Source organism: Lactuca saligna, chromosome 9, assembly GCF_052625555.1.
Source record: "Lactuca saligna cultivar CGN05327 chromosome 9, ASM5262555v1, whole genome shotgun sequence".
Taxonomy (NCBI): domain Eukaryota; kingdom Viridiplantae; phylum Streptophyta; class Magnoliopsida; order Asterales; family Asteraceae; genus Lactuca; species Lactuca saligna.
Window position 1 is genome coordinate 82086443 of NC_136425.1, and position 9362 is coordinate 82095804.

Consider the following 9362-nt stretch of genomic DNA (forward strand, 5'->3'; position numbering starts at 1 on the left):
TATAGGCACAACAAATCTCAAATAATATAGGTAAAGAATACGTACCGACCACGATATTAGGAGTTGCGTGGACCTCCTCCATTGTCAGCTGAAAAGCTCTCCCACGATCCATCAGTGTCTCGGCCTTCACTGGATAACTCTCAGTAGCACGTAAATCAGCAGGTGTAGATCCCTATGTTAATCCCTGAAGCAGTTGGGGGCACTCGACCTTCCGATGGGCGGTTTGGTTGCAGTGAAAGCAAACTGCAAATCCCTTGGGCCATCCTTCACCATCTGCCCCTCCTTGCCACATTTGTAGCAAATCCCCGCTTGGCACGATCCCTCATGACTCTTGTCATACTTGCCACAAGTGCGACCCTTCTGGGCCCCAGTCCTCATATCAGTGGGCTTAGCCCGCTTCGTCGTTGATTGCAACTATACTGGTATTCGGTCCCTACCCTGGGAATCCTCCACCTCTCTGGTCTGTAGCTCTAGCTTAATTTCCCTGCGCCTGACATTGGTCTGAAGCTCAGCCAATTTCCGGTATGATGATTTTGTCATGAACTCCCATATATCCCTCCTCAGTATACTCAGATATCAGCTCACACGTGCCTACTCAGTAGACACATGCTCAGGGCAGAAAAACGCCCTCTCGTAAAACATCCTCGTAGTCTTAGTCACCAACTCTATATTCTATTTGAGAGATAGAAATTCCTGTGCCAAACATTCCCTCTCCACCGGGGGAACATACTCATCTCGGAATGTAACGCCCGTAGATCCGGGCTAGTCAATTTAGAGGTAATAGGGGTTGAAAATGTCTTTTCGACAAAAGATTATTTAGAATAAATAATCTTAACCAAGTTGTATAATATTTCACAAGGTTTCCGTACATATAAAGAGCGTCGAAATCGGAGTTATAACGAAGAAGTTATGACCCGTCGAAGTTTCGCGACGGAACCGGCACGGCACCGGGAAGCGTAAATAGTGATTTTATGATGGAGGAATTTTTAGCCTTAGTGATCTAAAAAAAAGTCGTATAATATGTCAAACTGAGAAAAACCATAAAAAGAACGCCCAAATCTGACTTCGTATGAAGAAGTTATGATTTTTTCTAAGATTCGGCTTAGCAGCGCACGACCCGAAACTCGAATTTTAGTTCGAGCGGTTTTTGGCTTATGTGACTTAAATGAGAGTTGAAGATATCATTAATAGGAACTTAACAGTAAAAAGACAGACGAAAACAGAGTCTGTATGAAGGAGTTACGAATTCTTCGCGGTCATTTAACAGTCTAAACGCCTCGTATTGTTAAATTTAAGATCGGTCGAGAATTAGCCGACGGAGTCAAAATGAAAGTTGTAGATATTATTTTTACCTACGCATGGATATAAAGAACATCAAAAATGGAGGTCGTATGTGAAAGTTACGAATTTTAGAAGTCGGAAGTATGTTGTGCGAAAATGGGTGATGTGGCACAATCTTAGCCATTGCTTTCTCCCCAAGTCTTGACACTAAATGGTGACATGTGACACCAAGTTCAACTATTTTCACCCTATAAATAGAACCTCTCCCACCCTCATTTTCATCACATCTTTCTCATTCTTTCTTCTATTTAGTCTCTCTCTAGAACCTCTCTCTAGCCCCGAAACCCCCCGAAAATTAAGCCTAGGGAACCTCCCTAGCACAAGGCAGAAGCCCTTGAGTGCTCGACGGCTCTGAGAAGAAGAGCTTTTCAGCTCGGATACGCTGCTCCAAGCAAATTCTGGTTTTCTATAAAACACGCTGTAAGTGAGCTACGTCTACGCTATTTTTAATATAGCTTTTATTTAATTATAGTAACGTTATTAGGAACTTATAATAAATACTTGAGATATTATTATGGGTTATGTAAGTATTTTTTTTACGCTTATATAATAGTAATAATATCTAGACTATTAATTAGTCTCGGCGAATAATAGACTAAACTCTAGTGGTAATAATACTAGGTTTCGTCGAAGGAAATTATTTTTAAGAAGCGAAGCGCTGTCTGAGTTCGGAATCACCACCTTTTCAAGTGAGTGCATAGTTACTTTCATCTTACACATAGATATGAAGTATTTTATATAAACTACGTGTTATGTGTGCATATTAGCTGAATACTTGATGTCTATGCTGGATGAACGTTTTTTTATACATGTTTTAAATGATTTAAATTGTATACGTATTTTAAATATACAAATATGTTGGGTATGAGATGTGTAGATGAATGATGAGAGATAAAAGATGATGTGAGTAAACATTGGCAGCTATAGACTTAGTGCCTAACAAATAACATCGACATCTATGGACTTAGTGCCTATTGCTCAAACACTAGTAGCTATGGACTTAGTACCTGTTAGGAATTGGTAGCTATGTACTTTGTACCTATTAGATAAACACTGGTAGCTATGGATTTAGTACCCAATGAATAGACTATAGCAGCTATGGAATTAGTGCTTTATGAACGAACATTGGCAGCTATGGATTTAGTGCCAGTCCTATAACCCTGGAAGTAAGGGACTTCAGAATAAACGAATGCAGAATAGATGACTCTTAGGATAAATCCTTAAGAGTAAAGAAGATAATGGGGATGGGTAATTGGGTTGATTGTTTGATTGTTTAAACATAATAATTATATTATTGTGGGTTGAAAACCCTATGTACTCACCAGGTTTCCCAACCTGACCCACTCAATTTATTTATATCACAGGTGTTGATACGAACTCACATTACACTGAGAGATTAAAGAGATGTAGATCACTAGTGTAAATAAATGTAAGTTCTGTTTATGCTTATGTTTATGTATTGACGATGACATCCCAAACATTTTAAAATGAATAAAATACGTTTCTTCGAAAATGTTTTAATAACGTATTTATCGTGTTTTTCTGGGAACGAATTCCGCAACATTTTTATTAAAAGAAGAACTCTGATTTTTATAAAGCATAAACAAAATCGGTCTTTTCTAGCCGTGAAAATGGGGATGTCACAATTGGTATCAGATCATTAGTTTAAGCGAACTAGAAATATGGATTTATTTCTAGACTTAAACTTAAAATGCTAAGCGATGATTGTGAGGTGTGAGCACTAGCTTAATTTAGGAATGATGCCTAAATTGCTTTTATGTGCTAAATGATTTGTTATGCTATAGTTTGATCGGATCTATGGTCTGTTGCCGACCGGATATGGAAACCTTATGTGTTTAGGATTCTAAACGTACGAATACGATATTAGAACTAGCATATAAACATTTCGGAGTGATAAGGATGATTTAAACGTCAATCCTAAATAAAGATCTAGATTCACCTTATTCAATGTATAGATTAAGACGGCAAGGACCCGTAGTGGAAATGTAAACGCAAATGGAAATAGGAATTATCCCCCTCAACCCCCAGTGGTTCAGCAAATACCTGTTGTAGAAGAAGTTGCACCTGAGCCAGTCACCATGGCTGGAGTTCAAGCCATGATTCGGGCTATGCTAGCTGAACAAAGGGAAGAAATGAGACAGATGTTCCACGAAAATAGGGACGAACCTACCATACCTGTTGAGCCGACCGAGTCAATTCCCGAACAATCTGAGGAAGGGAACTACAGCCGCCAAGCGAGTCAAGTGGGGACTCAAGGCGAACGAAGGGAAGGCCCGGAGGGGAGAAACGACAAGGATGGGCGAATGTACAAGAATTTCCTGGGTGCGAAACCACCGAGTTTCTCAGGAAGCCCGAAGCCGGTTGAGATTATGGATTGGATCTCCGAGATAGAGATGGTGTTTGAGAGCTGCGACTGTAGCGAGAAACAGAAAACCATCTTCGCTGTAAGATAACTAAAAACAGGAGTCTTGCACTGGTGGAAGCTATTGATAGATACGATGCCATGAGGAGAAGCCTTAAGGATGTCATGGAAAGAGTTCTTGGAACAGTTGAAAATGCAGTACTGCTCGGAGATAGATCTGATAGACCTAAACAATGAGTTTCAGAACCTGAAGAAAGGGAAGATGAGTGTTGATGAGTATGCCACCGCATTCACCGAGTGGATGAAGCTATTCCCCTACTTGGTGCCTACTGAACTCTCCAAGATTGATAGGTTTGCTAACGGATTACCCACAGACTTTGGCCCAATGGTCAAAATGGCAACTACCTTGAAAACAGTTGTTAGGGCAGCTAAGAATGTAGAGGCCCATATAAGAGAAAAGGGTCTAGAAAAAGATAAGGTAGGAGAGAAGTGGAAGTTTGAAGGACCTTCAAGGTCCAACAAGGAAACCAAATTCTCAAATATTGGAGGAGGAAATGGAGGTGAAGCGAGATGGTGTGATAAATGCAAGAAGAAGCATTGTGGGAAGTGCAACGAAGAAGTGACTTGTTACAAGTGTGGAAGGATTGGTCACTATTCCAATGATTGCACACATAATGATAAAGTATGCTACGGATGTGGAGGCAAGGGGCACATGTCCAGAGACTGCCCAAGGAAAAATAAAGCAGCAAGACCAGAAACGCCACCAAGGCCAAGGGCATTCCACATGATCCTCGACGAAGCGGAAAACAACGCGAGAAACCAAGGATAAGGAATCAATACCCGAAGATTGAGTTATGAGGTAGCCTAATAGATAAAACCACATGATGTAGCCTCTTAGAGGCATAGTCTAGGGTGAACTTGAACACCTATGTAATAGTTTCGAGAAATAATAAAGCCCTTGTTTTGTTATCTGATGTGTTAAACTGTTATGTGATTTTTCATGTATGGTGACTTGGAAAACTGCGAGATAATACTTGGGACGAGTATGAGTAGGTGTGAAAGGTAGTAGATGCATATACTACCGGAAGCACATGACTCACGCTTGGAAAGCTGCGAGACAAAACTGGTAGTCACAAACTTCCACCAGTCATTCGCTCCCAAGAGAAGCTGGTTCAGCGCAAACCGAACTCTCAAATGCTCTGGGCACGAACATGTGTAAAAACAACCCTCAATATCATAAATTCATCTCATCACCTTAATCGGATCCTGTGTCCTGCCAAAATCTGGTGGCTTCATGTTGCTGAACTCCCGTAGCAACACTCAATCGGATCCTGTGTCCTGTCAAAATATGGTGGCTTCATGTTGCTGAACTCCCGTAGCAACAATGAGTCACCTCCCTATGGCCTAGCAGCGACAATGGATGCGGTGGCTGCAACAGTAACAGCCTCGGTAACAGCAACATATCTCTCGTCAAATGTCTCATTTAGGGTGGTCTTAATAGACCCAAACATCTCCAGTATCGCCTCTCGGATGGCTGCGGCCACCTCCTCATGAATCATCCTGTGAATCTCATCATCGCTAGTCTTACTGCTCCTTGGGTTGTGGTGCGTACCCACCATGATGTCTTTGAAACACGACACAAAAATCATCAGAGACTCGTTCGATCATACTCACACTCAATCACCCTCTCCTACTTGTTCCTTAGCATCCTAAAGATTCTTACTTAGGATGCTTATAGATCTGGTGCTTTCAATAGTAAGGGCTCAATACTACCTTCCACACCAACCTGTATTCGCCCCAAGTCCTCTTCCTAGGATCCTAATTTACAAGTACTCTGTCTCTCACGAATATCATACCACTCTCCCAAAAGACCCCTCATAAGCTCATCTAGGTATCTCTCCTAGATTATCTCTCGACCCAGAACTCCCTATAGGTGATTCCTGCTAGATACTCTTACTCAACACATACTCAAGGCATATAACATATAGCAGCAACTCCTAGGTTAAGGCATCATTACTCAGGTAACTCTAGTCCTCAAGTATGAAATACCTAGCCTATCTTCTAGCATGCATAACTAACATCTCATAAATATATCATAACAAAAAGTAAGGGTATTTTGGAAAATCACCGTTTGGGCTCTGGCTGATTGCACACACTGCTCCAACTCGTTTTCTCTTCAAACTCTTTCTCATTTTAGAAAAATCATTTTTCTTGAAAATTCTTCTCAAATCCTTAGTTTGAGTCCAGACACATCCGAAGGTATATCCAAATCCCTCAAAACAAGGCACTGATACCAACTTGTAACACCGTAAATTTTCAAGCCAAAAATTTCATTTTAAAACACAATAAACTCATATTACATTTTCTAAAAACCATAAATGTCTCAAATGTCATCAGAATCCTCAACATGGTCTTAAACATGTGTGTACAATCATGTTGGTGCCTTCCCGTGATCCTAAGAGGTACCTGAAAGACATAACACATAACACGGTAAATCACAAAGCTTAGTGAGTTCCCCAAAATACCAGCATCTCATTATCCTCTCATGGTTGTGCTCTAATAAGACCCTCTGGTCAATGTGTCTCAGTGGGACCCTCCGGTCCCACAACTCGGGTGGACCCTCCGGTCCTAGCTCAGTAAGCCCAGAATAATGCACAACATAAATAACATAAACATAAACATAAACATAAAACAGGATATCACAATACTCAATATAACACATAAGACCCTCCGGTCACACAAATATTACCACTCTAGGTAAAGTATAGCGGGGAGACTCACCTCGTAAGCGAGCAAGTAGTAACCTCGTACACGAATCTCGAACTAGCCTCCGCCTAACACATATGATCATTATCTCTAATTAATACTCTATTCAAAACTCTAAATATACCAAAGGTTACTCTCTCTCTCTCTCTAACTCTTGGAATGGGTCAAAGACCATTTTACCCCTCTATTTCTCATGTTTGACCAAACCCTAGAGTCAACAAAAGTCAAACTCGAGTCAACAGTCAATGTTGACCAAACTCGTCTAGTGCACTTATGCAACTCGTTGAGTCCCCTCGTTTCCTCAAAAGTCTCATGAAGTGTGACAAACTGAAATTTCTATCTTATACAAACCCTATATTTCAATCTAGTCAAACTTACTTCTGCTAACTTTTAGCACAATTTAGAGTCTATTTGAGCATTCTAAGCTTATTTCTTCAATAGAATAAGTGAAAGGAAGTGTCCATTGGAGTGGTAACTAGCCCTAACCATCATCATAAGGAGTTTACAGCCAAACAATGTGGGTTTATGGCCGTAAACAAATGGTGGCCGTAAACCCCTAGTATATATATGACATATGGTCATTTTCCAACCATTCTTCACGTTCCAAGCTAGAAAATTCTGATTCTATCCCATGGATCTTGAAGTTTTTCTTTCAAATCTTCATGAAATTAAGTAAGATCCTTCCATCTTTGTGTTATACATCATTTCTACTTGATTCATCCTTGAATCCACCCACAAATTCCATCTGTTGTTCTAGGTCTTCAAGATCCTCAATAACACCGAGAACACTTGTGTGTTTTAGGACGAAAACTCCCATCTTTAGCCTTCAAATTGTAAGTCCTTACCTCCTTTACATGTTTTTAAGTTAGGATATTGAGTTAGGGACTTGAAAACACCAAGAATCAAACAACCAAGGGAGTTTATGACCAAGGCAATCTTCCTTGTCCGTAAACTCTATTAAAGGGTGCAAAGTTGCCCTAAACTCCGTCCTAAGGCATAAAACTTGGTCTAGAACACCTTCCCCTTGATATAAGGACCTTAAACATCGATTTGATACAAGTCACCATGGGTTTACGACCGTAAACCCAAAAGGGCCACAAACCCTAGGTTGTAAACTCATGGAGAGTTGGTCATTGGGCCGTAAACTCTAAAGCAAAGCCATAAAACCCTTAGATGCAACCCTATGATCTTATAACACTTGAATCAAAGTGTTTTCCATGTTTTAGGGTGTCTTTACTTGCTTAATTAGTGTCATAATCACTAATTATATACATATATGTGTCTTTATATGTTAAATAGGATCAGACTGTGTGTTCAAGTCTTCACTTTACACCTAGCACCTTATCCATCACTTTCATCCAAACCACTCACTACAGGTGAGTTCATACCCCTTAATCAACATTTTAAATGATTTTAAATGCTTTGTGGGGGGGGGGGGGGGAGGGAATACAAGCTGAATATCATAGTTATTATATCAATCACATATGATTAATAATTATCAAACATATGGATTTACTATGCTTTTAACTGTTTTATAAAACAAACTTCTTCAAACTGCATATCAAACTCTTCTACATGTTAAACTCTTTATCAAATTCACTTTTATGTATCAAACTTTTTTTTATAGTTTTCAAACTTATATATTGTTAAAACCATGTCTAATACATATATAGTTATATAAATAAGGTTTGAAGGACTTAGGAGTGATAACTCACTTTACTTCCTGTTCCATATTTGGTTGTGGACTTAGAGTACCCGGTTATTTGTCCGAGTGTCGTTGGATCCTTAGTTATATATTATGTATATATGTATAGATATAAAGGATTTTACATCAGTTCAATACATTCAGTTATACGAACGATTCTACTAGTAAACTATAATAGGTATAGTTTAGGGATATACTACTCATTACTTCTAGTTCAATGAAGCATACAAAGAATCAGTTCATTCATGAGTCAATACTTACTATTATGAGAAACTATACAATGATACTATTATTAGAAACTATACAATGATACTATTATGAGAAACTATACATCTATACTATTATGAGAAACTATATAACTATACTATGATGAGAAACATATAGAGAATACTATAACGAGAAACAATACATTACATACACTAGTCGATACAATACATATACAAGTATACTATAACATAAATGTGAACCACTGTTTCGGGGCATGTCATCACTGCCATGGCCCGATTTGTAGCCAGAATCTCCTGGAGGGAGAGCGTGAATTTGTGTATAGATCGATACTGGATTGACTATCTTACATCTTTGCTGCTAGCTATAGTGGGACCTGCAGGTCTACGGGTGCCAAATGTCATTACTTCTGACGTCTTTCATCGTCGTGTTTATAGTCGATAGTATGGTACAATCAAATCACATAATACCTTGATATAAATTCGGTTTAAGGTAGTTAGTATAACAGTAGTTACTATAATACAACACTACAATACTACATTAATTTCCGCTTTGCATTCACTTTGTGATCATTTTACATACACGATAATATATAAACTATATTTTGTTAATGATAGTTACACTTGGGAAAATTATACACTTTTACAAGAAACAAAAATACAAAATAGCCGGGCCTTGGTAGAAGGCTACTTTTAGTAGAAAATATAGGATTTTCTAGGAGTTACAAACATTTACAAACATTCACTTATTTTTGCTACAACGTTTACAAACTCATATTTCAAACATTGTTACAAACATTTTGATATAAACAATGACACTAAAATACTTATGAACTCACTAGCTTTAAAGCTGATAAACTCTTTCAAAATAACTTGTATTCTCAGGTCATCAGTAGACAGGTATCGATGCTAGGTTTTGAGAAGATGGAGCGCATTCAAGACT